Source organism: Nesoenas mayeri (assembly GCF_963082525.1).
Source record: "Nesoenas mayeri genome assembly, chromosome: 6".
NCBI classification, from domain to species: domain Eukaryota; kingdom Metazoa; phylum Chordata; class Aves; order Columbiformes; family Columbidae; genus Nesoenas; species Nesoenas mayeri.
In genome coordinates, this window is record NC_137545.1 from 14906300 (window position 1) to 14925054 (window position 18755).

The following is an 18755-nucleotide window of genomic DNA, read 5'->3' on the forward strand; positions in this document are numbered from 1 at the left end:
CACTTCTGGTCAGAGAGAAGGAAGAGAGTACAGGTACAGCAGAAAAAAAAGGGAAGCCAAAAATGCATCCACACCAAATTGCTGCATCTGAATTTCCTCTACATAATGGGAAAAAAGAATGGCATGGCTCAAGAGCAACATCTCTTTGATTTTTAGCTAGGAATTATGTTTTATAAATATCCCCAGTAGGAATGTGATTTTTTAAAAATAATATTGTATTAATTTGGTGCAAAATGTGCATCAAGGTCCTTTTATCAGATTTGTGTGATTGCAAGTAAAAAGAATTAATGCATCTTATCTTACTTCTGCATATAAGACCTAAAAGCAAGAGCAGCTCATGCAGATTACGTAACTGCATCTGTGGACATCACATGCAACATTAATAACACCCAGCCCACAATTCATTTGGCTTTGTTTTCCAGAGCATATCCTAGAGGGCTTATGAGGACTACTACAGTTCTATAGAAAGGGAAATTCAGTGGAATGCTCTCATTAATGCTCTTTTAATGAAGTATTAAATCCGCTGTGGCAGAAAGTTTATGGAGGTAGCCATCTCAGAAGCAGTCTAAGCAAAGCAATGTGTACACACATAATTAAAGAGAACATCAATTCTCTTTCTTAGGAGGTGAGCAAGATGAATATCAAAGAAGTGGAAAATACATCTGGTTACTTAGAGCAGATGATGTTCAAAACATGTTCCTGTAGTGAGCAATTCAGATGAAGTGCTGGTGTTTTATTGATCTTATGACTATTTCCAAATGGAATGGTAAATTATTTCCTCCAGAGTTTCCAGCAAGACCTTGTGCTACTCTCAGTCACATCATCTCTTTGCTTAACAATTCTGCTGTTTTGCTTCTTATGACTTCAACCCATACAAAAATTAGGACGGTGATACCGTAAAATCAGCAAATTAACGGACTCTTAAAAACCATGTTTTAAGGTCTTAAAAGTAGCATTTCTTATTCAGCACCCGGGCTGGACCAGGGGTGTCCTTCCATAGGTCCACCACTGATTAGTTGGTCATTCATGGCTTATATTGGTACAAATATTACATATCTATTAAATCATTATCATATCACATACCTATTCTGAGAACTAATTGCATATGTATGAGGTACCTTATTTTATGGTCTTTGCTGTCATCTCCTGTCCCTCCATCAGTACTGCAATCTCTCTTAGCCCCTTCAGCGGTCATTACTTCCTCTGGGGCATCGTTTATCCTTTTCATCACTTGTTCACTAGTTGACCTTTTCCTCATTGGCAAGTTGCTCAGCAGGTGTAGTTCCTTTGTGCTGATGTAAGCTTGTTAGTTTGACAACACTAAGCAACCTTTCTATAGAACAAGCAACATTTCTATAGCTTCAGTTACTTATTGCCCTCCTTATCTGGTTTAAGTTCCGCTCCCAAGGATTCTGTTTCCTGCTTCAATAACATGTTTTGTAAATTCGTGATCAATTGCAGGATACAAAACACAGATCCTTCCCAAATATGCTTAATGAGCAACAGAGTATAGGTGTTACCATAATATGGTTGAAAGGACAAATCCTACCTAGATACAAACTATAGTTAAAGTACAAATCTTACATACAGTTACAAAATCAAAGCTATAATTTGGATCTATCAGGATTATATAAAAATATATGTATCTAGGGCCAACTAGTGGTGGGGCTTTGAACTTTGATTTGCAGCTCTTAAATCTGCCTTTATGAACAGATTTCCCTTTAGCATATTAAAAATATCACAGTCTATGCTATTACGACTGGAAAACATTACAGCAAATGACTTCGGCACAAGAACTGCACAGCACGGCTCAAGCTGTCATTTGCCACTCACTTTGCTGTGCTTTTCGAGACTGGGGTGAAACTTCCCAACACAAATGACACTTTAATTTACTTTTTGAAAAGCAAAAATAGTGTAAATATGGACATTTAAGGTAGATTTGTAGAGTTATTTTATTGATGTGACAAAATTATCACCTAGTCAAAGAGCCTTTAAAGAGACCGAGGGAAGGAAAATAAGATCAAGTGGGCAGAAATACACAGAAAGGCAGGAAACTGCAACTGTGAGGCTATGAAAGTTACTGAGTAAATAATTCTTCAGTTGTAAAAGAGCAGCTATGCACAAACAGTCTAAAATACTGCCCATTTTTATGTATGAATGGGCATATATATGTATGCCCATTTACATATGCCCATATACATATGTATGCCCATTTTCAAGTATGAAAAGAAAGTCATATTCTAAATAGGTAATTGTACGAGAACGAAAAGCAGCTCTGCCTTTAACAGCTTTTCACAGCTAATTACTCAGTATTAGATCAGCACAATCATTGTTGTCTTCACTATTGTAGATAAACACAGTAGTTAGCATCTACTCAGCAACATTATTCCACACTCAACACTGTTAACCAACATTTCAGAAACTATAGGACAAAAGACTTTAGCAACCACTTAAAATTTTTACAGTTAACAGTAGACAATTGAGTAATTAACATTGTCACAAAAGCATTGTGAAAATTCATTATAAACTTAAGTGTAACGGACAGACTGCATGCAGTGTCTTTGGCAATTAGGCCCTTATTTGTCTTGATAAATATAAAACCTTCTCTGATGTGGCCCACAGAGAGCAACTTGCTCAGAATTACGTTCCTGCAAGAAAAGCCAAAGCAAAAACACCTGGAAACCCTGGTTGTTTCATGCAACCAAAGGAAGTGCAATATGATTCGTGTGGAAAAATACATCTATGTGAAAACATCAATGGAAAAATACGTGAAAATGTAGTTGAACAAAATGAATAAAGAAGATAAAAAGCTGAGACAAAACCTAATGAAAAGTTAGAATTCCCCAGTTAACAACAACTCAAGCCTTAAACTCCCCGCCAAACGTCATTTGGGACACAGACAGAAAGGAGGATGGAGGGAACATAACCAGCAAATGGATGGTGAACAACACGAACAACAGCCTTGCTCCTTCTAGGAGCATGTTTTAATGGTGGAATACACACACCAAGGGAAGCCTTATTACAGATCACAACCATTAACCAACTCCTAAAATATCAAATTTCTATTATCGCAGGAAATCAGAGTTTAAACACGTTCCATATCCAGATTTATTGCATGCTGGATAAACTCTACAGATCACAGAAGCTGCTTTGCTGAACTCAGATAATCCAGATGCCAACCGCCCACCTCAGGAACAAATGCCTAAGGTGCTAAAGAATTTCTCAGTATGCATTGATTATGGGAGGGGGTGAAACATTTTTATTGAATTTATTATTATACTTTTTAGTTTCAAGTTTATTTCACTGCACTTAAGAGATATTGATTGATTTTGATGTTCTTTAGAGACTACAGACTCGAGGTCTGGGAACAGACAGCTAAATACAATATTAAATATTACTTCTTTTATGAAGGATAAGTTTTTTAAGAAGACAAGCACTTCACTGATCATGAAAATAAGCTTTAATTGTACTAATCTTTATTACGCTGTTAACGTTAATTTTAGAAAACATAAGACATCCTTAACTTTCGAAAACATAATTTTACTATAAATACTTGGAATATTGGCCCAAACTCCCCCACCAAATCAATATTTCTGAATACAAGGAGCTGAAGTTGTGTGCACATGTGTATGTCCACATGACTGGGATCCAACGCAGCACTGCAAAGCAGCTTGTTTTCTGTGACAGCTTGGTGTTTCACATATTTGAAAAAGCCAAAATACCAGAATAAAAGAGCTCTGATGCTGGGCAACCAGGTTACCTCTAAATGAAAAAAGAGCTTGACCACAGTAGCCTGACAACATTGCATGCAAGCAGCTGGACAAGAGGAACAAAAATGAACAAAAGGAACAAAAATGAACAAAATATGAGGACACATACTGAGTTAGCGAGATTAATCTGTTGCTGTGTAGTAGAAATCTTATTGACACTTATGCCATTTCTTTTCTTGCTTCCTACACAGAGACTCTGACATTTGAGGAATACTAACAATTATTGAACAGTACAGAATGCTTTCAAATGGATTTTCAGCATTAAGGAATAAAAAGACTACGCAGGAACAGAAATACAGTACAATTGACCATTAAAATGCTAAAATTATGGTGAACAAAAGGTAAGACATTTTCAAAGACATATTCTAGTAGTTTCTATTTTAACGGGGTTTTAAAATACTTTGCAGTTCCATTGCTAGTGTCACTTAACACATCTAAGAAACGTTTCAGAATACCGGTCACAACAATGGCCACATTTCAAGGTAAAGCATGAGATGAAAGAGACCCCTTTCAAAAGGAACAGATGAATGACATTGCAGTTCCCCCTCCCACCCACCTCCCTCCTTTGTGCCACAACAATTTATCATTTTATTTCACTTTACCAGGTTCTCATCATTGCCAGGAGTTGTTTTCAGAGCAAGAGCTAATTTTATTTAGCTCAAGCAAACTTCTGGTACTAAAGACATACATGGCAAAACCCTAACTGATCTTCGTGAGATCAAAGGGACAAATGACAAGCTTTGATAATTCAGCCTGCTTATTATTTCCAGCCTCTTTCCCTCAATTGGAGATTTTTTGTTTGTATCACAGTATGTTTGGGATTGGAAGGGACTTCAGAAGATCATCTAGTCCAATCCCCCATCATCTAGTCCAACCCCCCATGTTTGTGACCATGGTACAGACAGTGCCATGCTGCCTCCCTAGTACCATGTGTTTTATCCAGAAAATACTTGAAAAATGCCATTGCAAGTGTGTCCAAGAACCTTTTAAAGAAGAAAAGGGTACTGTATCAGGCACATGCTCCTCCTTCTTTAATATTACTAAATTCAATTTCATTATTTCATCTTCATTAGAATAAAACAAAAATAATTTACCAAGTACATTTCTTTAGAAGAATGTTTATACAAACAATGAAATTCACATATTAAGGGTGATTCTGCTCCTGGCTAAGCAATTAGGCGAATACTGAAATCAGTATATAGTTTTCTAACAAAACACAACCATGTACACTGGGGGGAGGGTGTGGAAATGCAGCTTTCTGGCCTCTTCAAAACACTGTCTAATCTGCAAAAACATCTTCAATGGACAGAAATTGGAATGCAAACAAGCTTTAGTTTTCTTGTGCCTGTAGTTCCTCACTAAGGAGCTGCACAGACAAGGGTGTTAATTCTTTCTAAGTACAGTAACCAGCATCATTCATCATTTGGGATTCTCAGAGCCTAATTGTTCCAGTCTGGGAGGATTAACACAATTCAATGCATCTGACAACATAAGCTTCCCAAAACCTATAAAGACAAGAAATCAACGTTACTGGAAAAACATTTAATCTCCCAAACTTTCCCATGACTCCCAAAGCACTTTGGGTGCTCTGCCCCACGAGCCAGCATCCAGCTCTCACACTGGCCACTGCGCAAGCAGCACTGTCAGTAGCCACTGTATTTTATAGTTATGTTGGAGTTGCATGGGAACTTGTCCCCTACAAAAGGATAAATAACATAGAAAGCCTGAAGATGAAGGCAGCATAGGGGCTAATGAAAATAAGAGGTAATGTAGAGGGCTCATAGTGGATTAACAATAAAAATACCCTTCAAAAGTTTATATTACACAAGGTACCCGGGCTGATATTACAAAGATAAGGTTTTCTATTATAACCTAATTTGAGTCATAATTATCAGAAAAAGTTCCATGAAGTGTTCTTGGTAGGAATAAACTTTAAATAAACATACTGGAAAAACTGCACATGGCCCAAACATTTTAAGATTAATTTAGGAAGGTATTCTGCTAGTCTTCTGCATTCACATGTTAAATAAGATTTGTTCTCCTGTATCACCCCAAATGGTGATTCCCCCAACTTCTTTCCATTTCATTGCCCTTCATTACTCAAATCATAAGGCATGTAGTATGATTTTCTCCTCCAGGGAGGGAAATCTTCAGGAAAGGCAGATCAGATCACAGCATATCAAGAGGAACAAGCAAAGCACTTACTTAATCCCAGTGTATCCCAAAGTAGTCTGAATCTTTCTGATTATCCCTGCTGAGACTGACACTTGTTAAACTCATCTAGGGGGGTGAACGGGACAGCTGAATCTTTATCAAGCACCATGCAACAGATAATTCTTCAATTGCACATTCAGCAGACAATCATTGAGTGCTTGAAGTTTAATATACCTGGAATTTTATCTAATATATATGTTACTTTTATAAAAAGAGAGCCTTGTTCATAATTTTCTAGACTTTAAGACATACCAAGCATAAAACATGCATCAGTACCAGTATAGGGCATACATCAATCCTTTGAAAGGAAGAAGAAAAATAATTATTGTATGTAATATATATAATGTCCAAACATAGAATGAACACAGATGTGTTACTTTCACCCCTCACTCATTTACTCTAAATGAAAGTAAATAAATAATTGGATCTTACACATCTGCACTATCTAAGGAACACAGTTCATTTTAAATCTAATCTGCTGCTATATTTGTGGGCTGCAGTGTCTCACAATACCTAAAAAAGGTCTCATATTTGCACAAAATTACTGCCAATGATCAAACCTGATCTGGCAAAACAAAAGTGTGTGCAGAAGCAAAAAGAGAGAATACTATACCAATGAGACCATTACTACTAAACTTCTGTTACAGTTTGGGTCAAATTTTACAAAGATAGGGCATTCACGTAAGACCTCAATGTTCAGTGCTGTTTAATATTTGACAGTGCTGTACTAAAATGAAAGGGATACATGGCATGAATATCCCCTTTAAGAAGGGGACAAGTAAGGAAAACTTGAATTACACGAAGAGGGGGGGAAAAAACCCAACAACAAACAACAAAAAGCACAACACGGGTCCTCCCACCACTGACTCAAATTCTCTGTGTTCCTGCCACTTTCTAACAGACACTCACCTTAGAAACACACATTTGTGCCAAATAGAACATCCAAGAAACAAAAAATGTTTGTTCAAGTTTCAAGTGCAGTAGAAATGATAAGACTTGAAAACTGGACTGATGATATTGTAAAATAAAGCTCAGCAGGTCTCATAACTTACTGGTTTCTTTTCAGTTTAACTTGCAATACAAGTACCCGGTAAGAATGAACATTTACAGACTGACTTGAAAATTACCTTATGATAAAGTTCCAATAATTTTCAAGTAGTGATACATTACAATCCTTAAAACAGGAACCATATCACAAAAACATTGAAAAGTTTTGGGGTAGAGGGGAACAAAACACCCACACTCCAACAAGAACAACAAAAAACTTATCTCCCTTACAGAAAACTTACAGAAAAGTTTTACAGAATTCTGACAGCCAAACGGGTTAATGTACCTAGAGAGTGTGTAGATATCGATACATATACATACACACAGAGAATATACTTTAAAACTTCAGATACAAAAGATACAGACTTTTTTTTCAAAACAAAAATAGACCTGCTTTTGAGTTAATAATGCTTTGTCTAGGCTAACATCTTCAATAAGATGCACATTAAATTAATTTGATTTCTTTTGGATGAAGCCAAAGTAAAAAATAAGCTTCAGGAATGCTCCTAATGAACTCCGGCTGCAAACAGGCATCAATCCATAGGATTAACTAAGAGCTGATCTGCAGTTCAAAACAAAACACGAAAAATTAGTGGCATTGTGATGCTTGTTGTTTGTTTGCTTTTCACTTATACATTCCAAATCTGGAAGCTAATGAAGAGATGAAGGTCATGGAAGGCTTTTTTTTAAAAAAATCTGTAATTACGAGCAATAATTTTTCTCAAAAAAAGAAACAAACACCCTCTACCAATATGAATGAATGATCAGATCATAGCCTAATATGAACTGTAGTAGCCAAGATATATGTGCTGAACAGCTTTATGTGCTCACTGCAATAGCATGGAGAAGCAGAGAAGTGTATTAACAATGGTGCAAAGTGCCTTACTTCTATTATTTTATACTCAATGTTCATCTTCAGATCAGGAGAGGCCCGAAAACTCAACACACCAGCCACTAGGCAGAAGATAAAGTGCCAGTAGCTGGCTCCACGGGCCAAGGGCACACAGAGAAGATAGTTTTATGATGGTCCCATATTATATTCAAAGCAGACAGACATGAGGCACGTACTACACACAGTTCACACGGCTGTGTGAGGGTAAAATGGTTCCTGAGCTAAAAAGTTTGAACAAAATAAAGTGTACTGACATGCCCAGCCCAGAATGCTGCTGTGGCTTAAACTATGCTACAAAAAACCAAAAAGCAATGCAACTGAACCCACAAGTCCCTGCAGTTACCTGCAAGCAACTACTCCACTTAAGGGTTGTTCACCCCTTTTTCAAAACAACCTCCCCACACAATCAAGCATTAATTAAGGACAATTATCTCACTTCACTGCCTAGTCTCCACATTAACTAAGGAAAGAGAAAAGAAACAAGGGGAGAAAAGCTTTGACAACTTCCTAAAGATGCTGTCAGTTGCACATTTTCTGTGAGAGCCCTAGACAAGAAAAGTTTGTTTATTCTCTGTTTTGTAATTTATTTACACACAGAGAGAAAAAAGCGTAACTTCGTACTGCACCACACCTGGACTTCTGGAGGTGTCCTCTGCTCTCAGGCTGTGGGAGCAGGTGGAAGCGGAGATCCCCAGCCTCAGCCCAGCCCAGCTCACTCTGGAGCAGCTCCACACATCCAGCTGCAGTTTTCAGAGGAGACTATTGCTACAGAATAAAACCAGCTCAAACACCACTGCCTAACTGCACTGTTCACAGGCATCTATCCACAGACAACTGCTCCACCACTTCGCTCTTTCCAGTTGCTACAAAAGCCAGTAATGCAGAACTAGGATTCAAACTTGTTAAATAAAAGCAACTGCACTTGCATATATCCACGTTTAACTCATACCATTAGCACCTGGGAATTATTATAGAGGAAATCCAGTGGAACAGAATTCCATTTGTTTTAAAATATATATATATACTACTTTGATTAGCAAACTTACTGAAAACCATCCCAGCCATGAACTACCAGACCTGGGGTTCCTTTTCTAAAGGAATAAACAGTTTGGTACTCAGTTCTCTCTCTTCCAAGAGCTACTCCAGATTCTTTAGTTCAGAAAACTATGCAGGATCCAAACTTTGTCATACCTCCAATGCAGAGGTTACTAGAAAACAAGATCCAGTGTTTTAACATTCCCACAGGTACTGTCATACAAGTATGACAAAACACAACTCTTCAGCATCCTCATTTAAGATTTTTTGTTTGCTGGCTTGTTTAATAAATCCTTCCTCAGAGGAGCAGTCTCACATCAGTACTAGATTTAAGAATTTAGATTTAGATTTCACTTACAGTGATTTAATCATGATTTTGTAGCTGTCATACCACAGGGATTTCAGATAGGACCAATGCAGACTAAATGCAGCCAGACTGAGGGTTTGTAACTGAAGTCACTCACTGATTATTACATGATCCACAATTATCACACTGTACCTGATGCCCCTGCCCACCCAGAGGAACAAGCCAAGTTCTCTCTTATGCTCATTTGGTACTATTTCAATACACACTTATACACACAAAATAGCATTTTGGGATTTACTGCAGTTTCCTCAGACTTTGAGGACTAGAGAAAAGGAAATAGAGGGAAATAAGTGCATTTATCCTGTACAGCATCCAAATTCATAATGACAGCATGGGCTTCACCACTTATTCCTCATGCTCATCTATTCACATGGTGGATAAACATCTTATGAGGATTTAGAAGTTGTAGATACAAGTCAGTTAATAAAAGTCCACAAAAGAAGTCATAGTAAGTAATTAATCTGTTGAATTAAATCTCTGTTTGTGTTGTTCTCTAGTGTTCTCTAGTTCTGTCATTTCAAATATCTCTTTATTAGTGGAACAGACCTCAGCCCCAAGTCCATTGCTTACTGCTTGCTGTGAGTTACAGCTGAGTAAACAGACTTTGAGGATCTGCATCAACAGACTGATACTTCCCTCCTCAGAACAGTTTCTTGCTCTCTGCTTTTAGTAGTTCCTTGTCCAGTTCATCAACCACAATTTTACTAATAACACCTTTACTGAGCACATAGTTTTACACAAAACTGTTATAAAGTTCAGATCACCAGACTTCCTACATTTAAGCAAAGTAATTATTTTACCAAGTAAAAGGACAAGTTACATCTGGCACAACGTACTCTGGAAAAACACCTTTTATTGCCAAATGCACTCTTTCCTTCTAAATGTGCTCTAAAAGTCTTCTATCCTCTTCAGGTCAGACGCATTCTCTTGCTTCCCCCTTATTTTTTAAATTATTTTACATACCATTTTTCTTCTCTTTAAAAATATACTCATGACGTTTGCAAACGGATTTTGCAAGTCCCTAAAGGTTTGGTTCATGAGTAAACAGCAGCAGAGGTAGATGCAAACATTTCTCAGAAAGATATTTAATTCCCTGCTTCAGACAGATGACTGTTTTGGTTGGTTTAAGGTCTCTTTACTTCAGGTGATCTACACATCTGTGGAGGCTCATGTACTCTTTCCCTTTTTCTTTTCTCCCTGCCCCCTCATACACACAAGCACACTTCTGCACACTCCAGGGAAGAAATTTAGATGTAAAGCAGCTCCTTCCAGTCCTAATTTGGCCCCTTCCAAGTAAAAACATTATTCTACATGAGAATACTAAAGTGGATTTGACATTCAGTGTACTGAGTTCCAAGAAACCTCACTGCTACAGGAAAAGCATTCTCTTTCCAGTAGATGAATAAGATAATTCTCTAAATTCACAGTTTGAAAACCATCCTGTGCTCCTTGACTACTTCATGACTTGAAAAACATCTTATAGTCTGTATGGTGTGGAGTGGAATCTCAACACCTCTTTCTTTGGTACACATTCCATGACAACACTGTATTTCTGAATGCCAGTATTTGAAGTATTGTCCAGTTTTACAAAGGCCATCCTAAACAAGTCATTTGAAACATTATTTTTTTCCAGAGACTGAATACATATTATGTATCCTTCTCACGAGGTTCTTTAATAAGAACTTTTGAACTAAAATTAGTCTTCTCACTATATTGGCAGGAGAAATAAAGAATCACATTTCTGACCTGTTGAGTTTGCTGTATAAAATTAGCTTTCCATCAGAACTTTAGCACAGATGTTATGTTAGCAGAAATAGCTCTGCTCACATGTATTTTAGAGAGTGATATTTGTTATTTTTTTTCTTTTTTAAAAAAGCTTGCTTATGAAAGTTTTATGACACTTCAGCCTGCAAAGTCACCTCTGAGGAAAATATTGAAAAATAAAGGAAATATTACAATTAAACATTAAGAAGCACCTGCCCTAAAGAAAAAGTGAAAAACACCTACTAGAAAGGAAGACAAAATTGCATCCACAATTCAAGTGAAATTGGTTATTTCAAATGAACTGTTACAACCTTTCAGCACTGAACAAAAAGCATATGTGGGTGAGCTTTGAAAGATACAAATCCTCATGTAAAACAGCATTTTCAACTACCCAAATGTGTTTATTGTGAGATAGTAAAGTATCTCTGGTACCTAAGAGATACTTCATATTTGTCAGGTTTTTACCTTATGTTTAATGAGCCAAATCTTCCTCACTCAAAATGTTTTGCATAAATCCACCTATCAAAGAAGTATTTGTCAAGGTTTGTCTAGAGGCTGCTCTTTATTGTAAGTGAAATGTTATGATATAAAATCAGGAGACTTTGATAGCATGGAGGACCAGATTGTGTGGGAAGACCCGGATGGCCTTGATAGCCAGAATATAAGATGGGACACCATTCAGTAACAAGTAATAAAGTTTATGTGCTAATGAGAATTGCTGTGATAAGTAGGAAGCTCTTTAAATAAATAAATAAATAAACACTTTTTTTTTCCCCCCTTTTAAATATATATACATATACAGAGCTCTGGTTACATTGACTCCCAACAGGCTGGCCATAAGCAATGAATGTGTGGAAGTTGTGGAAGAGGTTTGGTTTTGAAGCAAAGGAAAACATAGACTGTTATGAGCTGACAAGGCTGCAGTCTCTAGTTTCAACACTAACATAAGCATGAGTAGGAAGGGAAAACATAGAAAACCAAGCAGTACCAGCACTTTTCACCAGGGAATTAGTTGGATTTGCCTCCATAATAACCATTCATTACAGCAGCATTTGAATCATCTAGATTTTCAAACAGAAAACTAGTTACTTACAAAGAATGTAATGTACCCCAAAAATATTTACAAACACCTACTTTCAAACAGCCATTTAAAAATATTCTTTTTTACATACCATTTGTTCTTGAAATTACTTATGAAAGAAGGATGCTTGAGTACCACACATTTACAACAACAACATGAGAGAATAATAGCAGAAGCACATAACCCACAAACCTCTCTTGTGTGGGGTAAAGTAACAGAATAAGAACAACTCTTAAAACAAACAAAGTCAAAAAAAGGATCATTGGATCACCTGATCATTAAGGGTTATTGCTTCAGAAGAGGTCATCAGGGCAATTACGAGTGTCAGGCAAAACCAATTTGTTAGAGAAACAAAGCAGCATTCAGAAGCCTGTTTCAGTTTCATTCTCACATCAGCAATTGTTTATACAGTTAGAAACTGATACGCACTGTAAATAGAAAAGGCTTTGAAAATATCCCTTATAAAGGACGCTCTGCTTTAGAAATATCATACATAAAGCTCGACAAATAAATATTTCTGAATCCAAAATACTGAACCCGACAAGGCTTAAAAAAATTAACCAGCAAGGCTATTCTAAGATTATAACAGTTTTGGATTCCTTCCTCAAAATTCAGTTTAAGTTTACTTCCCAAAAAATGTAAATAATAAAGCAGGAATTACATAATTAAATCATGTTTCAAGTGTTTTAGTAGTTTACTTTCTTCCCATCACTATACTGGTGTATTTATCGGCCACTATTACAGACAGAAACAAAGGACAACATCTATTTGCCTGACTGTTTTTGGGGCACACATTTCCCAGAACATTCCATCTAAACTCTCTAGTCCACCTTCTATCAGTGAGTATCAAAATCAAAACAGTAACAACCAAATACAAATACAAAATTCCAATACAACATATCCACTGCTCTTTCTTCATCATCCATATAGTACTTAATGGAACAAAAGAACTTTACCTTTTCTGCTAACCCTTTGTGCTGGTTTGACTGAAAATGAGTTAATTTTCTTCATGCAGTTAGAAACATTTCCTTTGCATAGCCAGCAGTCATTATTTGAAGTTAGTTTGAGAACAAGAGAGAACACCCCAGCCCAGAGTCAATGTTTTTAATTGCTCTGGTCTGAGAGCCAAGGGCATTTTGAGTGCTCGCCCACAGGTGTGAGGCAGCCAGGAAGGCAGGCATGGGTGGGGCAGAGCTTGACTGACAGCAATTTCTCTCACAGGGGTTTTTTTTCTTCACTCTTTTTTGCCAGAGCTGGGGAAGTTTTGGCTCAGGACATTTACTTCAGCTTTTTGCCATTTTGCAGAAGCCTCTGGGCTTTTCTGCCTTTTTATTTTTTTCTTTGCGATCAGCTGTTCAGGACCAGGTGCCACTTCCTGGGACTGGCTGCTCAGTGTAGATGGAGATCGTGAGGAATTGCCTTGAGTATCTCTTATTTCTATTTTATATACATATTTACTGGTAGTGTATTAGTATTTTGTTATTTTATTAAACTGTGTTTATCTTAAACCAAGTTTCTCCCTTCCATTTCAATTTTCTCCCCTATTGGATGGGGAGGTTGGAGAGTGAGCAGCTATCATGGTTGCATTGCTATCTTGGGTTAAACCACGACACACTTTGACAAGGCAGTTTAAGTGTTTTGAAGTGGAATTCAGGAGTCACTATCTTCTGCAAGCACACAAGTAAAACATTCTCCCTTGCCTGTACAGCCATATAAATACTGAGCTTCCATTAAAGAGACATGTTGATCAGAAAAGCTGTGATAAAACAGTAATACCAAAGGTCGAAGTCTTTAGGAGAAAATATGTATTTAGTGGTAAGGGATCTTTTCTAAATCCATTTCACAAATATTTGTTATTTCAAAGAACAATGCACAACATCTTGTTACAAGTGGTAGGGCAGTACAACACAGACTTGGAGGTACAGAATACTTTCTGCAGTGGAATTTGCAGTCACTTGGCGGGGCATATCTGTGACCATATATTTTTACCAGCCCTAAGAACTGCAGGAGGTAATGTCCACGAGACTTGCACGCTAAAGTAAAAACCGTTCACCTCCCATTACATGACAGCCATACCTTCAAATTCATGTAGTGTGTTCTGCCTCTCTCTCCTGTTACCACTACTAAACACTTTCTAAGTGGTGTCATGGATACAACTTAAGGATGACACAGTGCTCAAGTATTAAAGGTAAATTATAACTAGTGGCAAAGCCAACTGCCCTTTTTGGAAGATGAGACGCTAATTTACTAGCACAGTATTTTGATTTGGCTATTTCACACTCCAGATGAAGTATTCCTCTGCCTAAAGGAGCAAGCTTTCCTTATGGGAAGTTGATTTGTGTGTTGAATTCTAAAATTAGATAATGTTACTGCAATATGACAATCTGTGGACTAATCTGTCCCATACACAAGAAAACACTACTATGTTTTTAAACTGCTTGTAGAAGGCATTTCCTAAGGAGACAGAGGATGTGCAAGCTTTATGCATTACTTTGGACTAACTTACCACAGGTCGTCTACATCCAGAAGTTATGTTGTTAGCAACATGTTTCAAGTTCCTGACTGAAATAAGAATTATTTTTCTTTAAAAATATAGAACTGATTTTTAATTTCTTTTATCTCTTTTAAAGGTTTGTAAATTCCTCACAATTAAACTTAATGAAATTCAAAATTTCACCCTGAATTTCAAATCTTATTTTTAAAAATTAAAGTCAAGGCAGTATGATTCTCCACTGACGTCTCAGTTCAGGTGTGATCAACATTTGTTCCAACTCATCTAACAGAGGTTCAAAATAAACTAAGCATATGCTATGAGGGTTCATTAGTAACTACTAAATGTCTAAGCTCTTTAAAAGGCACTCTGTATGGAAGAGGCTTCAGAGGTTCAGTTTCAACTCCCTGATGTTAGGTAACAATAAACAAAATTTCTCATGATGGTTATAAGCTTGAAGAACAAACACTCATCCTCTTCAAAAACCTCACTGTGCTTTATGTCTGCTTGGATTACAGGTAAAATTTTGGTCCTTTTGAAATGAGTGGGAACACTTACCTTGTTTCCCCAAAATTAAGACAGGGTCTTATATTAATTTTTGCTCCAAAAGATGCTTATTTTTTTACACGTATAGCTGCCTGGACACTATTTAAATTGACTTTTGAAATGAACTGTAACTAGGGCTTATTTTTGGAGTAGGGCTTATAATTCGAGCATCCTCAAAAATCCTGAAAATCCATGTTAGGGCTTATTTTAGAGGTAGGCCTCATTTTCAGGGAAACAGGGTAATCACTCAATTGAAGCACTAGCTCTTTTTAACACTAGTCCTACCAGAGTTTTATATTATTTCCAATTACGCTTATAAACACCCTGCCAAGCTGTCTTAAACTTTTCTAACTTCATGACAGCTGTTCAGTGTTTGATGGCACTATTGTCAAAGCTTCCCCAACTTATTGTGCCCCTTTTTTGATCTCCTGTTATATTACTTCCTCAGTTTAGAGAAAAACAAAATAAAAAAAAAACCCTCCCAACCCCCATGAAGAAGAGTGAACTCAGACTGGTTTATTTATACAATTTTGCCAGCCAGCAAGTATTCAAGGCAGCTTCATCATTAAAGCTGCTGTTCATTTCCAATAATCACACATATAGCTGGAAAGTCTGACAGTCACATATGGCAATTGTAATATTGTACATATCATAGAAAAGCAAGACAGAAAATTTACTGCTGTACTGTCAATATTTATTGCATCTAAATATGCATGACATTTGACATAACCATGACAATCTGGTAGCTGGATGTAATTTCTGGATGCTCAGTCTCCTCTACATAGCTTCCTTATCAAAATGTGAATTTTCTCTCTTGTAAGCGTATGGTAGCAGTAGAGTTTAAAATCAACTGTGCCACCGCCTTAAGGAATATATTATTTTTGTAACCCAAATAAGGACTAGGTCCAAAACATTTCAGAAAAAAACACAGAAGTGTATCTGCACATCAGGAGCTCCAAATCACAGAACTCATGGTTAACAAGGGGTCCTGGCCCATCACTGACCTTCTCGTGAAGCAACTAATGCACAGTTACTTGTCTGGGTAGGATGGGACTTGATTTACTCAGGAATGATTGTACATGCCTGTACTGTTCAATATCTGCATCCTTTTTAACAAGGGGAAGCATCAGTAGCAAAGTCCCTCACAGATTTCATGTGAAATTCCAAATTCTTCAATTTGGATGTAGAATACTCTGTCTTTGCTAAGGTGAAGAACTTGGAATTCTTATGTTTAATGTCCCTGTTCCTCGTACACTTGGTAGTTTGTCAGAAACAGTAGGAAGAAGTTTTTTCTGAAAGTGCCATTGTTATATCAGAAAATGATTTTAAATGCAGGATCTGTGGAGCATCCTAGCAATGGTAATGTTTTGAGAGCTGGCTTTACCCTCTCTGAAAGTGTTTTTTTCTGTTAAGCTTTAAGTATCATTTATTTGTTAATAATTAAGAAGGTTTTGCCTCTGACCAGTTCTGTTGGTGGACATCAGCAATTTGAGATTGTCCCTACTATTTACTTGCTTCAAGCTCCAGCTTTGTTCTTTACTTTATCTGAGAAAAAGCATTTATCTTTAGTTTGCAGAGGGTTTAAATCTGTCACTCATGACACAGCCTGAAAGCAGAGATTTAAATAAACACCCGCAACACTCAAGGAACTCAGGAAAGGACATGAAAGCAGCTCCAATGCTATAGGGGACAGGCGAGACAACATCTTCAGTAGTTTCTCAAGCATCCTCCTTTGTGACCAGTCACATTTGATCTTTCTTGCTCAATGTTACATGTTTCTTGTTGGCATTTCTTTAGTGATAGTCACTGCACCAGGGAGAAGAACTAGACAATTGCCATTAACATACTGATTTGTAAACTCTAAGGCAGATATCAAACCAGTGTCTGCCTCAATAACAACAGCCTCTGGATTAGAAAAACCAGCACCGAATTACTAAGTTTTTTGTGGGTTTGTCGTTGTTGTTTGTTGTTGTTTTGGGGTTTTGTTTATTTGTTTAGTAAATGCTGTGCCTACAAACAAAAAAACAAAAGTCTTGATTAAACTCATTTTCCTGTAATTCTTCAAAGATGAAAAAAAAAAAAGGAAGCCTCTCTCTGCTTCTCTGCTCTCTTGAAAATATAGAACTAAGTGTGCTAGCGCTTAAAATAAAGTGCTTCCCTAGGATTGCAATAAAAGTTGCCAGAGGGAATATGAAAACAATAACTCAACATACCAAGGATAAAACTACACAAATCTCAAGTCCAAGACACTAGCAAAAATGGTTTAACTAGTTCCACTATGGAAGGCTCATTTGCAAAATTTTGGGCACAAAATGACACACGAATTGGTTTTGAACCTTATTACTGCCTGTTGCTAGGTGACGTGGTATTAATGCTACTTTATCAACCTCTGCTTTTCCTCAAGCTGCATAAATCATTGTAAAATTGCTTTATCTTACTTTATTCTCCAGAAATACGGAAAGATAGTCTTCAGACTTTTTGATGGGAATCTTTCCGTTACAGGGCAAACCACTTGATCATAATAAAAGCAACACATCCATCAGAACATTTCTGCCTACTGATGCAAAACCACATGGACTCTCCAAAGAGACAACCTGTACCCTAAATTCTATACCTCAAATACACTGACCACTTACATATAAGTGTGACCAGTTTGTACCTTAGCCCTTTATAAGGGCTTCTGGTGCATCTCAATGAATCTAAAAGGAAACAGAACAACTTTTAGAAAAAAGCTGAATCCATTTCCATGGAAGATATTTGTTTATTCAGAAATCCAAATATATATTTTTTTAAAAGAGCGGACATACTATAAACACATTAGACACGTATGGAAATGTCATTTTATCCATTACTAGCATAACCATCCCAAACAAAAACAGCTTAACTCATGTTTTTTGTTTTATCTTTCTATTACAACTATTAGGTTCAGCTGCTAATCCTGCTGCCATAAAGCTTAACGAATGATTTTTTTGTCCCTATACACATGTGCACCATCCGCACATCTTGTGAGCATCACTGTGGTTGGTCACAGAAAATAACAGGAAACCTGTATCTAACAAAATATGGATACTGAAAATACTTCTTCCATTGGGAAGAGGATTGTTGGAAACAATACTGAGGATCACTGCAACAAAATACAAAAATAGATTAAAAGGAGAGGGGGTAGGTGAGCACAAATGCACTATTATTTTCCATCCCTTGTTCTTACACTGAATTATTTATTCTACAGCACAAAGAACCAACAAATCTGAATGTACTCTAGTTGAGGACAAATGAAGAACAGTGCTTACTAAAATCCATCCAGCCAAGATTTTAAACACAAAACCCCAATATATACACTAAGTGTAACAACCTTTTGACGTAACTGAAAGAAACTATTTTGCCCTCCCATTTCATCTTGCATCATCTCAGATTTGAATAAATCAAAAAAAGTGATAAGAAAAACAAAACAGAATTTGTCAGAATAACTGCCACAGCTCTTCCTTTCTCCTCAAAATAAAACAAACCTGCATGGTTTGAGTCTCTCCAAACTATTTCAGAGTTGTAAA